The 13,951-nt window shown below is 42.9% G+C and overlaps 1 protein-coding gene across 1 annotated transcript in view; it reads left to right on the forward strand.

Moving 5' to 3' along the window:
• Positions 1–13,951, forward strand: part of LOC122796810 (ATP-dependent translocase ABCB1-like) — a 1,504,949-nt gene that overhangs the window by 84,322 nt on the left and 1,406,676 nt on the right. The window lies entirely within an intron of this gene.

Below are 13,951 nucleotides of genomic sequence, written 5' to 3' on the forward strand. Positions count from 1 at the left end.
GAAGAAATGCTTTATATAATGATGTCACAACAAGTTTGATATTTGCTTTAATTACACACAGTAAAATCTCTCTCTTTTTTAAGCAGCAGTGCAATTTTAATTTAAAGTCCATAACATATGAATCCTTGGGACTCCTATTTTACCTGTGAGGTTTTCCTAAGTGTTTTAGACATCCCTTTGACTGTGCTGTCAATACAGAGATGCATCGATGATGGTACGTATGCGCTTGTTAATTTTCCACAGTATTCCTACATACTGAACATGTGGTGGTAATCTAATGTAAATTCCCTGAGACAAGTCTGCTGCTTGCAAGAATGCGGTAGAATGGGGTTTCCATTATATTTAATAAGTTACTGCCAAGAGAAGAGTAAGAGAGTCAGAGAAGGTAGTTGGATAGTCTTTCAGAATTTGTTTTATGTCCGTCTCTTCACACCTGCTGGGTTTGAGCATTAATGTACAGGAAGTCTGTCTTAGAATTGAGCATTAATGTACAGGAAGTCTCTCTTAGAATTCTCTCCGATTTTGTAGCAATGCATTGTTGTTGGCATCTTTTATTTCCATGAACAATCGTTGTAGTAGTTGTTGAACTCATCCTGCTTGGCAGAACAAATGGTTTGGTATGATGGTTAAGTCCTTTACCTCACACATGCAAGATGGGTTTGATTCAATCCTCTGGCTGTCGGTTAGGCTTATAACATAGTCTGCAGAATGGTAGCCTGTTATTTACCTAGTAACTTAAACGCCCTGAACCTCAAACACATCATCTGAATTTAGATTTTGTTTAGCATTTCCTTCTTGTCCAGTGAAAGTTTTCAGAACACACCATAACCTGACTCACTAATGCCGGAAATAGCTTCAGATAGTGTAGGCTATATCATTTCTTGGGGTCTATATTATAAAACCGAAAATACTTTACCACAAATGCTCACATGAGCAAAAATGCCGGTAATCGAACTTGCTATTACACCCCCGCTAACTATATATATTCTAACTCCGAGGTCGCACTACAGTGAGGAAAGGGCAAATACCCTACTTCTCACTGTAACATGACCCCACAATCACAGTTTCGATCCCCGGCATTTTCGCTCATGTTAGCGTTCACGCTAAAGTCTTTTCATGCATCTAATATAGACCCCATTTCTTGAATTACCTGTTTTCTTTTCCTGCTTACGCAGTGGCAGTAGTTGTATGTAAAGTTCTAATGTGCATTTTATTTAGTTAAATTGCCATTAGACGGGGAATCACTATGGGACCATCAAATCATTTTTTTGCTTATAAAACACATACTACTGGTGTTGCTATTACATCTGCTGCTTGCATTAATTTTACAATTGACAGCTCAGTGCTTTCATAGGTAGCTACTAATATCTTCATTTTACACATTGTTACTTGCACTTTAGTGTTCTTGATTTCAGTGTATTCTTTAGAGCTAAAATCCAAATATCTCGTGACGGACATACACATTAGTGAAGAGCACTTTGTTTTGTTTACAAGAGGTATGCACTTTGTACCAGCACAACCATTTAATTTAGAAGCAGAGTTAATAGATCTCAAAATGTTCGTTAGACAGTTGAACTTTTTACTGCATTTTAAAGGACAACCCCATTCTGACTCAGCACTCTCAAGAAAGAGTACCTTCAACCCTCCAGTACACCCTACCACCAAAGTGTTTGAGGAGTTAGTGGAAAGAGAGATGAGGGTCATTAATACCAGAAAACCCGTCATGGCTTCCAACAACCTTGGTTCAAACGAGGCTAATTTAATTAAATTTCTTACTAAGGAGGGCTGTAGGGTGATGAAGCCAGATAAACGGGGTGGTTTGGTCTTGATGTATAACACGGATTATGACACACACATTCATTGCATGCTACAGGACTCCGAACAATATGACATAGTATCTAGAAATGAGTTACACATAGCATGCTCAAAAATAAACTGCATGTTGATGGATCATTTGCTGCAAGGTACTTTCAATGAAAAGTTATACAACTATTTATTTGTAGCCAAACCAAGAACCCCAGTGATTTTTGGTATTCCAAAAACCCACAAAGGGTTGGACCCATTGCAATTTAGACCAATAGTTTCTGGTAAAGGAGGTATCTTAGAACATTTAGGCAAATTTATAGATCATGTGCTCAAGGGATTTGTTACATCTTTGAAATACATTTGTAAAGACTCCTGGGACTTCCTTAAAGGCATAGGATTTCAATTGTATCATTCTGACCTTTTGATGGCAACTATTGACATTGTACAATTATTTCTGAGCATACCCCATTCAACAGGTTTGAGTTGGTTTAATGAGGTGTTGGCAAACAAGGCTAATCTTGGTGCAAATGTTTCCAGCTTACTGGTAGAACTTATGGAAATCGTGTTAAGTAACAATTTCTTTTGTTTCAATGGTGAAATTTATAAACAAAAGATGGGTGTGGCGATGGGTGCTCCGTGTGCTTCTACCTACGCGAACATTGTACTGCACAAATGGGAGCAGACTTTTATATTTGCGACGGCATGGGCGAAGCATATCAAACATTATGTTAGGTACCTGGACGACATATGCCTTTTATGGTGCAGAACAACAGAAGAGTTTCTGAATTTCATTGGTTACATCAACTCTACCACCTAATTTTTGGTTTTCACACATTCTGTCAGTGACCAAAGTTTAAATTATTTGGACATTACCCTGTTCAAAGACACTATCAACAACAGGTTTGGTTCAAAGGTATTTAGGAAACCAACATATTCCAACTCATACCTGCACTTTGAGAGCAGCCACCCTTTTTATCAAAAGAAAGGGATTGTTAAAGGGCAGCTCATACATGCATCCAGAATGACCAGCACTACAAAAAATTTTTTAGAAGAGGTGAACTTCTTGAAAGAGAGGTTTTACGAAAGAGGTTATCCTGTCACATTGGTCAACACTCTGGCCTTAGAAGTATGTACGCATAGGGAAGATAGATATCCACCTTTATTAGGGTCTACCACCACGTTAGTGGATGAGCTGAATACCAACCCCCAAAAGTTTGAGCAAAATATATACACACACACTTTTTCCAGTAATTCTAGGTTAATAGAGGAAGCAGTACTAAAGTTTTGGCCCGTACTTTCATTAAATGAAGGATTAACAGAGACGGTTTCAAAGCAACCCAAATTTGTTAGGCGAAGGGACACCAATTTGAAAGAATTGTTTGAAAGAAAGCATACAACAGAAACTGTTAACATTAGACGCAAGAAAGGAACATTTAAGTGTGGAATGTGTAAACAGTGCCCAAACATTTTCAATGGTGACACTTTACATATTCCATCAAGGAAATTTATATGTCGGGCAAGTGAGTATTTTAATTGCAACACGAAATATGTTGTTTATCTAGGTTTTTGTTTAAAATGCCAAGGCTTCTATGTAGGGAAAACAGAAAGGACATTAAAAAGAAGAATTTATGAACATTTATATGACATCACAAAGAAGAAGGAATCTAATGCTTTTTATAAGCATTCATTGTCCTGTCCCAACATGGAGCTTAGGTTTATTGTTTTAGAGCAGCTTAGAGGGGGTGATTGGGAGAGTAAACTGGAATATAAAGAGCTTATATGGCAACTAAGATTGGACGCTGCAAAATGGCCAGGGCTTAATGACAACATGAACTTGAGCAGTGTTTTGAAATTAAGAAGAGCCAAATTATAATAATACAACATAAAATTGGTATATTCACATACTTAATACACTCCCAAAGAATTGATTCATACATTTTTTATTATTTTGATTTTTTTATATTTATTCATTATTTTTTACTTACTTATTTATTTATTTTTTTCTTCATACTTATTTAGTATTCATTAGCATTCATTGTCTTGATCGCAATATGATTCATTTAATGTTTTATTGTTGTTGAACAATGTTTAGCAAGAAGTTTATGTTTCGAGCCTTTAAGTATATGAGGAATATTATGGCAAGGCTATTTAACTGGTTTTACATGTAGCCCTTTTAATACCAAGCACTTGCAGGTGATATTTTATCAATTAGTTTTTTAACTTAATTGATCACATGATTTTTTTTAGTATTTAAATAGGAGCAGTTGTTACATGGTGTTCATCTTGATAAAGCTCAGTATTGCAATGAGCGAAAGTGCTTGAGGGATTTGTTACTGTGTGGTTTTTATCCAATAAATTTGTTCGTTGAATTTCATCTACTAGATTTTCATTTACCTTCTTTCTGCTGTGGACTACATTTTTTTGGTTTCTTGGCTTCAGTTGGTCATTTGTGTTCATTTTACACATTGTTACTTGCACTTTAGTGTTCTTGATTTCGGTGTATTCATTAGAGCTAAAATCCAATTATCTGGTGCAGTGCGAATAACAGAAGACCAGGAACCAAATGGAAAACGCACCAAACAAGCCTGTATACGAACTCTGTTTATGGCAGTAAAAACACACCAAGATTAAGCGCTTTTGTCTTTTACATAGAAGACTTCATCAGAATAAAGCACACTGATTCAAGGACCGTTTTTATACCAGTACATGTTACATAATAGATAAAATTGAGCCAATGGTATTGTCAAAAAAGTCACATGTAAAATAAATTGGGGATGCAACTTCTAGAAAAAAACATTATTTTACAATGAGCAGATGCAGGCAAAGATGGGTAAAGACTTAGAAGATTTAAATACTAATATTGTGAATGACTTGCTGTTTTCACAGTATCAAGATTTTTATGAAAAAATTATTAACAGGGTAGAAAGGAAATGTAATGCATTGTTTTTAAAGAAAAAAAGAAAGTTAGAGAGGGATGTTAAACATTATCACACTAAATCTGCTTACCCTACCAGTAGGTTAACTGTGGAGAAATTTGTTCATGGCTCTGATGTGCACAGTAATTCTGCTGGTAATGACAGGGAAATGTCTGATGATATGTATAATGACCATGCTGAAGTGTATAATGAAATGGATGAAGGTGGTTCACAGGATTTTCAGCAACTAAGATGCTCAGAAAGGAGAGCAAGCAGAAATCAGGAGAGGAAATACACATAAGGCAGGATTCACGAAGGCTTGAATGGAGTCTAAGAGTAGTGTAAGACTCCATGCAGCTTTCGCGATCCAGGAACAGCCCTAAATTCCGTGTAAGAGACCAGCTAAAATGTCTCTTACACGGAGTGGGCGTGGATATGCTAATCACCCCGCTTGCAGCCCAAAGGCATGCAAATGAGGTAGATTAGCGATCCAGGAAGCCCAAAGCAGCCCGTGTAAGAGCCGTTTTAGCTGCAGAAATGTACTCAGTTGACAACTGAGTAAGTTTCTGCAAAAACCACAATGGAGCCATGTCAGCTCCAAATAAAGGGTGCATATGTGTCAGGCAGCATGCCAATGGCCAAATATGTGGCCATTGGCAAGGTACCCCAATGCAAATATGAAAAATAAATATGCCGGTGTTTAAACGCAGCGCAGCCCCGTGCAAATGGGCTGCACTGTATAAAACATACAAATGAAGGTTATAAACCCACAAATGTGGGTTTTATGCAGTACATGGATTTACAATGCAGGGACCAGCAGACCAAAAACAACATGGCCACCATTTAGTAGTTGCTAAGGGGGGAAGCTGAGTCTAAGAACGTAACTAAGCATTAGTAGGCAATCTGATGTAAATGAGTGTTAGGATACTGAATTCCACTGTCACATAGCAAATGAGCACATTCTGAGTAGTGTAAGAGATACATAAGGGGGAGGAATAGAGTAGGAGATAGGTGACATCACAGGGGGGAATGGTAGAAAGAAATGCAGTTCATTGGAGGTCAGTGTTACATGACAGATGTCAGACACATATCATGGAAATAGGAGTGCCACAACATAATCATGGGGAAGTCAAGAAATGGAAGGTGTACACTATTGCTTACACCAAAGTTTCTTGCTGGGCGTGCATGCGCATGTGTGCGCACCATGAAGCACGAGTAGGGCAGTGTGCTCACGTGTAAGGCAGAATGAGCATGTGGGAGCCTGTTGGCAGACTTGTAACACTGTTTGTGCTGGTGTGCGCGCGTTTTAACCCGAATAAGCAGATTCTGAACCGTGTAAGCATGTGTGCATGTGTGTAAGCCACTGTGAGCATGTTTCTGCTGGTATGCATGTTGCTCCCCCCTTAGGAAACAGAGAGGAAAAAGGAAGCAACATAATTAGTAGGAAGCTAGCAGGGAATACTGCTGGAGCTAGCAGGTGAAAACAATTAGAAGCAGGCAATTACACAGGCAGAATAGTAGCTCAGCCAAGCACTTAAAACTCTGCAAACAGCAGTGCAGGATGTTTCTCTCAAGAGACACTGCAAGACAGGAGTAAGCTATTAGAAGTGAAAACTGAAAAAGCTGAACTCAGAGCAGAAATGCTAGGGGCTGCCATAGCTGACATAAGGAGACATAGGCTACTTGCTGAGGGTGGTGACAATGCAGATGGTGCCAGACAACCCACAGTGAGGAGACGGAGAAGAGTGTACAGGCCCAGGGTCACCTACCATGGGTTACATGAGCTGGAGATAGTAGAGTGCTATAGAGTGGACAGAGAGCTCCTGCAGCAAATTGTCAAGCTGTGCAGGCCACGCCTCACACACAGAACCAACAGAGGGGAACCCATCCCAGTGGAAACCAAGGTATGTGTTGGCATAAGAATGCTAGCAACAGGTACCTTCCAGAGACCAACAGGTGATATGATGGGGATATCACAGGCATCAGCCTCCAGGGTACTGCACCAGTTCCTGGATGCCATGTCAGCACATGTCGGTGATCATGTATATTTCCCCAATGCCCGTGAGGTATTGGCCAGCAATATGCATCTCTTCCAGCAAATAGCGGAATACCCTGAGGTAGTGGGTGCAATAGACTGCACGCACATACGCATAAAAGCACCAGCCGGTGAGTGGGGTAGGGCCTACATTAAATGCAAGGGCTTCCCCTCCATCAACTGCCAGGTTGTGTGTGATGCCCAGGGCATAATAATGAATGTGTGTGCTGGCTGCCCTGGGAGCTACTATGATTCCCATATCTGGCATTTGACGCAGCTGTACCAGACATTTGCCAATGGGGACATCCCACATGGACACCTAGTGGGGGATGCAGGTTATGCACTGGAGCCGTGGCTGATGACACCCATCAGAAACGCACACACACCTGAACAGGAATGCCATAATGAGGCACACGCACAAACACGTAATGTAATAGAGCGTGTGTTTGGGCTGCTCAAGTCACGGTTCCAGTGTCTGGACACATCTGGTGGAGCCTTGCAGTACTCACCAACTACATGTACCCAAATTGTCATGGTATGTGCTATGCTACATAATATGATCTTGCGAAAACAGCTGCAGCAGGACCAGCATAGGGCCAGGCCAAACAGCCTCCCACCATTGCCAAGGCCATCACAGGCAGAGCGTGACTCGGAGGAGGAACAACCTGAGCCTGCCCCAGTAGGCAGAAGGAGGCATGCCCAGTATGCAGTGGCCTTGGCAAAGAGGCAACGCATAGCATATACACTGGCTCAGTAGGAACGCTGGGAATGATACCCCTCTCTGACTCACTCATATAATAACAGGGATGCCTAAAATGACATAACCTGCTCTCAAACAAGTACAGGGAGTGTAGTATGTGCATCCAACAGAGGCAGCCCTGCAGCACCACCTGAGGCATGAATGCCATGTGTTAAGCAATGTAACACCATGTAGTATATGCACACTTGATGACCCTGACTAACATCCTACCCTCACCAAGCATGATGCCACAATATGACGATGAGATGATCAATTGCAATAACTGGCAGTATTGCAGTTAGTCAAAGGGGATCCAATGTGTGCCAGCCTGGGATGACATGCTGAGCATGACATGATGCTCCACCTGCTAGGGGTGGCGTGCACCTATCAGTCCAGGCCTTATGGATACTGGCAAAGGCTGTTGTTACCCACAGCGTGCCCTGAATAGGTAAGGCTCAAAACACAAACCCACCTCCATAGGTATCACAAGGGATAAGAACCTAGATGTAATGCTACCCAATGCCAGAAGTCTAAACAGCAAGATGCATGCAGTCTAAACTCCCCCAGTATGGAGAATGTTGATATCTGTCCTGTAACAGAAAACTGGGTCAAGGCTCACAACAGCAGCCTAACACTACCAGGTTACACCTCATACTGTGCTGTACAGCTTCAAAACATGGAACAAGCTACAAAAGGAGGGTGACTAGCAATAATTGTCAAGGATAACCACACCCCCATGTTGGTACCACAACAAGAAGCAGCATGGACTAGCCATGGTCAAGTAACAGTGGCTAAAACTGCCTCCCAGTTTATAGCCTGCTACAGACCACCGTCCTAACACCAGGAACTGCACCTGGCCTATGTTGGAATACATGAATATATCAAGCCCTCCAAACCACATTATATTGGGTGACTGAAAATACCCAGACATAGACTGGGAGCATTATACTAGCTCCAACACTGTAGGACAAAAGTTCCTAGAATCCATAAACCAAAATGCCCAGGAACACCGTACCACTCCCACAAGAGGGGTAAGCATACTTGATGTGATAATCAGCAACATGGTTACTGGATGGAAAGATGAGAAGTGTATCCCTCACTGGTAAGACCAGACCATAGAGTAATCACACTGGATATACACACCCTGACCACAGTCCCTGGCTGAAAACCACAGTGAAAAACATGTGTAAAGCAAAAGTTGCACTCCTCCAAACTGATGTGGAATCCATTAAAGGCCCTGTGCAGGTGCAAAATATGGGCCACACCTCAGAACCTGTTATACAGGCATTCCATGAACACTGCCAGGAATGCTTGGATTATGCAATCCCAAATAAAACCAAGACATAATGCCATACACGTAGGCATCTGGCATGGTGGACTCCAGCCATTACCAAACCATGCAAGAGAATGAGGAAGCTACTACATGATAGAGCAAACATAAAAAGGGAAGTAATCACTGATCAGTAGTATGGCAATAAAATATGTCCACACATACAATCCACTAAGGCCAGCTACAACAAGTTGAATCTGTGAAACTTGAGGCAATGTTACACCTGCCCCAAGTACACAGACAACCCTCAACTCCCCCCAAGAAATACAAATATATGTGAGAGATGCAACCATTTATCCAAACTGGAGGCTGAGCTCCCTCAACTCAGTACTGTCAAAACTAGTCAGGAGGAGAAGGTAACCACACACACCACAAACCCAGTCCCACATAGACCTATCACAACTGCAAACCAAAGACATAAACACAGAAAAACATTCCCGGAGGCCCTAATTACAAACACACCACACCAACAGAGGCCTCCAAAGTAGACACCCAAGCAACCACAACCTCCAAACATAGCACATGCAACACATAGTACACAAAGCTGGTGTGCCAAACAGTCACAGGCCAGAAGGAGAAACAACATGCTTGATACAGTTGTAATAGGTGACTCCATAGTCAGACACACTGCTGTCCTGCTCACCAGACTGAACAAGGGCAAGGGTACAGTAAGCTGCCTGTAGGCTGCTACAATATGCCACATAACACAAGTATGCAGGTCACCCCAAAGCAAGTAGAAATATGATGCAGTCATTGTCCATGCTGGCGTGAATGACCTGAGATGTACCTCCCCGGACTACATGAAAAGAGACGTAGATGAGCTCTCCGATTATGTAGTCCAGGCCGGTATGACACTGACCATTTGCAGCCTCCTACCCTCACCAAGAATGATGCCACAGTACAAACACAGAATGATCAGCTTTAACAAGTGGCACAATTACTGGTGTCATTCCAAGGGGATCCAATGTCTGTCTGCTTGGGATGTCATGCTTGACAAGCCACGCTGCTTCCACGGATGGCTTGCACCTGTTACCCCTGGGCGTCTGGATATTGGATAAGGCTTTTGCCACCTCCATAGAGCCTTTCGTAGGCAAGGCTGAAAAGACTAACCAACCACCCTAGAAAACATAAGTGGAAAGAAACATAAGGGTAATGCTGACCAATGCCAGACATGTAAACCTCAATATGCATGCTCCCGAGGCCCTCCCCAGTATGGAGAACATTGATGTCCGTGCAGTGACAGAAACCTGCCGCAAGCCTCCTGACAGCACACCAGCACTACCAGGTTATACCTCATATCATGCATTATGGCCCCAAAACCTGGACCAAAACATAAAAGGAGGGGGAGTATCCATATTCAGCACAGACACCCATACGTCCAGGTAACTGACAATGCACGAAGCATCGGAGACCACCCATGTGCAACTAACCGTAGGCAGAACTGCTGTACAGTCTGTAGCATGCTACAGACCACACTCTCACACACAGGAACCCCACCCAGCTGTCCTGAAGACACTGGACAGTATGAATGTCCCACCAAATACCAAACAAGATACTCACAAATTACCACATAGGTGGTAAACCATTATGTATGGAAGGAGTAACCAGGGACCTAGGGACACAAGTGGACAGTAACCTGTTATGTGACACTCACATTGCCAACGTGGCTAGGAAGACTGTCTATATTGGACACCATATCATGAAAGGATTCACATCTACGTCAACAGAGGTCATTGTGCCCCTATACTGTTCTCTTATCAGACCCATAATCTAGTACAATGCCTCATTTGGGATGTACCTTACCTGACACCTGCAGCAGTTAGAAAGACCTCAAAGGTACCTCACCAAGAGGATAAAGGGTCTCAAATATATGTCATATGCTGCCTGGCTGTAGACACCCCAGCTGAATGCAGTCACATACTGCCTACACAGAGGCGTTGTATGCCTGTTGTACAAGGCCATGTCCAACACAGGAGTAATGGACATGCTCCACCCCAGAAAACCCAAAGACATCGAAGTTGTGAGAGTGAGAGATGTCAACCTCAACACATAATGAAATAGGATGTGCTGGAGGGACAGATACATAACCCAGAGGCTCCCTACACCCAGGAACAGAATCCCACTCCATGTTAGGCAGAGCCCCTCACTGACATTCTTCAACAGGAATCTTGCCAAGTGGATGGATGATCGTAGATGTACACTGGGGGTCTTCACTGTGTCACGTCCAGACAGAGGCACAGTAAAGTAAATCAGAAATGGCCATAATATTCACATAGCAAGGGGTGGCGAAAGCCACACACACTCTGGCTAGGCTTATAAATGCCCTAGGGTGGATAGTCTAGTATGAACCTATGAACCTATGAAGATACAAATTGTACAGGACACTAAGGATAATCGCAAGGCTTTCTTAACTGATGGTAGGAACCTTGTTGGGAATTCACAGATATGCTCTGAATCACTCAAATATTACAAACAACATACCAAACACACACACATATTGCCAACATCCAACCTGACAGGTGCAGTGCAAACCCCCCCCCCCCCAGAATGCAAAATATCTATCCCAGCAGACTGCTGGCCCCCTGACATTGCAGATGCTGAGTTAACAGCCAGCATCTACAAAGCAAAACACACAGCAGCAATGGTATGAGATGGTGTCCTGGGCTGAGTCTAACATGGACTCCAAGAAGAATGGAATGCCAAATCACACTACTGCTCAATGTCAGCCTTACCAGAGGATATTTACCCAAAGAGCAGTGTACAACAACAGTGGTCCTTCTCAACAAAGATGTTGCCTGAATGGATACTGCAAACTACTACCCCAGAATCCTGACAAGCTTGGTCTGCACAGCTACGGAAAGGATCAGCATGTACCGCAGACATAAAGATATTGGGGACCTACTGACACCGGACCCTACCCAGTGTGGCTTTCTTAAGTGCAGATCCTGCCCCTTAAACATGTTTGACTCATTTGAAACAGTCATTAAGGTCATTGATGAGGGCAATGTGGTCCACACAGCATAGCTGGACCTTGCAAAGGCTTCCATACAATACCCCATGTGTTAATTATAGATAAGCTCACCAGCTTAAATATAAACCCCTATGTCAGTAGAGGGGTTGCAAACCAGACCAAGGACAGAACTTACATGGTCAGACATGCTGCAGCCATGTCAGACTACAAACCAGATATAACTAGCATCCCACAAGGCTTGGTCCTGGGACCTCCCTCGTTTGGCATATATGTCCCATAGGTACAGGCCAACATGGAAGGACAGTGTCTGAACATGTTTGCAGAGGACTACAAACTGGTCACCATATCTGACCCTCCAGCTGACACAAGCATCCCACAAATGGCCACATAGAAACAGACAACTGGTGCCATAGCCATGTTAGCAAGCTAATTGCAGAAAAGTGTATAGTCAACCCCTGTGGATATACAGTAAGTGCCCACCAATTACCACATAGGTGTTAACCCATTAAGTACTTAACATGCAATGAGAGACCTGGGGACACAAGTTGATAGATATTCTGCATTGGACAAGCATGTGGCTGTAGTGGTTACAGAAACATACCATATACCCACCTAATCATGAAGGTTGTCAGATCTAGATAAGGGGAGGTCATTGTGGCTCTGCAGTCATCCTTCATCAGCGTTACAATTGACTACAATAGCCCCTGTGGGATGTACCTCAGCAGACACCTCCATCAACTGTAAAGTCCCCAAAAGTACCTCACCAGGAGTATCAAAGAGCTTGAACAGATGCCATGTGTTGCCTGATTAAACAACTGCAGCTCCACACACTGCCATACTGCCCACCCAGAGGCAAGCTGTGCCTGATGTATAAAGCCATGTCCAAGCTGGAATCAATGAACATGCTGCACCTTGTACAATCTGAATGGCAGTGAGCTATGCACATGAGAGACCTGAACCCCAAAACTGACATACATAGGACAAGCTGTACTGAATGATCCATAACACAGAAGCCACCCCCACTCTTGAGTAAACTCCCAGTACAGGTTAGCCAGAGAGTCACTCATCGACTCTCCTCAAGAGGAATCTTGATGAGTGGATGGGAGATGGTAGGTTTACCCTGGGTATCACTGTTATGTCACGGGTAGACGGAGGCACAGTATACCAACCATGACATATGTCATGGCAAACTCCACTTACAGTGTGTGTTGAAGGACAAACACACTCTCCGACTAGCATTAGAAATGGCCTAGGGCACATCGCTAGTGTTTGCCAATGTACACCTATGTTGTGGAATACACTACCAATGTTGGACAAGCCTGGTTTAAGTAGTTCATATCTGAACATAATGCAACATGGTCAGATGTGCACAACCGGCCCCTAACCAGGCTGTTGTGCTCACTATGAAAATGTAAAGCAGTGATAGGACTAAAGCCCAGGATACTGTCCACCACAGTGAAAGTACTGAACCAGTACACTATACGATACTACAGTGTTAGGTCAGTATGAAAGGATGTTGACAACTGTATGCAAAGTATCCCATGCAAACCCTGCAGGCACAGTATAATCCCTGTCGTGTTCAGACACAAAGCAGTTGGACAGTAACTACACAACATGACACACAACACACAACCATAAACGTGAGATATTGTTGAAGTTCACACTCATCCACAAATGTGATGGGCTGCAGAGTTCAACATATGGAAAGCTCACACTGGGCATGCTTGGACACTTTGATAAATGAGACATATGTCAGACAACATGCCATGGAAAGCCTGAACTGGGCATGCTCAGACACTTAGGCCAAATCTCAGTTTAGCAGTTGGCCACACATATCTGGTATTTGTACGTGTTATTCCAGGAACCAACCACATTACTGCAATCTGCCCAGTGCACACAGTTAAATGACTACAGAGACATACGTGATATAGTGGATCCCTCTCATATTCAAACATCTTCCACAGATACACAAGTTGTTCATAGAAACAGGGACTGCTATGGCAATAAGACCTGCACACAGTCTATCAGCAACAAATATTGTGCATCTGACAATTAAACATATGGGTGTAGAGGTCAACACTAGGCTGTTTGCCCTAGGGAATGACAGCTTAGCCAGAGTGTGCTTGGCGTCTGCCTCCCCAGTACAGTAGGCTAC

The sequence above is a fragment of the Protopterus annectens genome, chromosome 3.part0, assembly GCF_019279795.1.
Source record: "Protopterus annectens isolate FY-2018-M chromosome 3.part0, PAN1.0, whole genome shotgun sequence".
Lineage (NCBI taxonomy): Eukaryota > Metazoa > Chordata > Ceratodontiformes > Protopteridae > Protopterus > Protopterus annectens.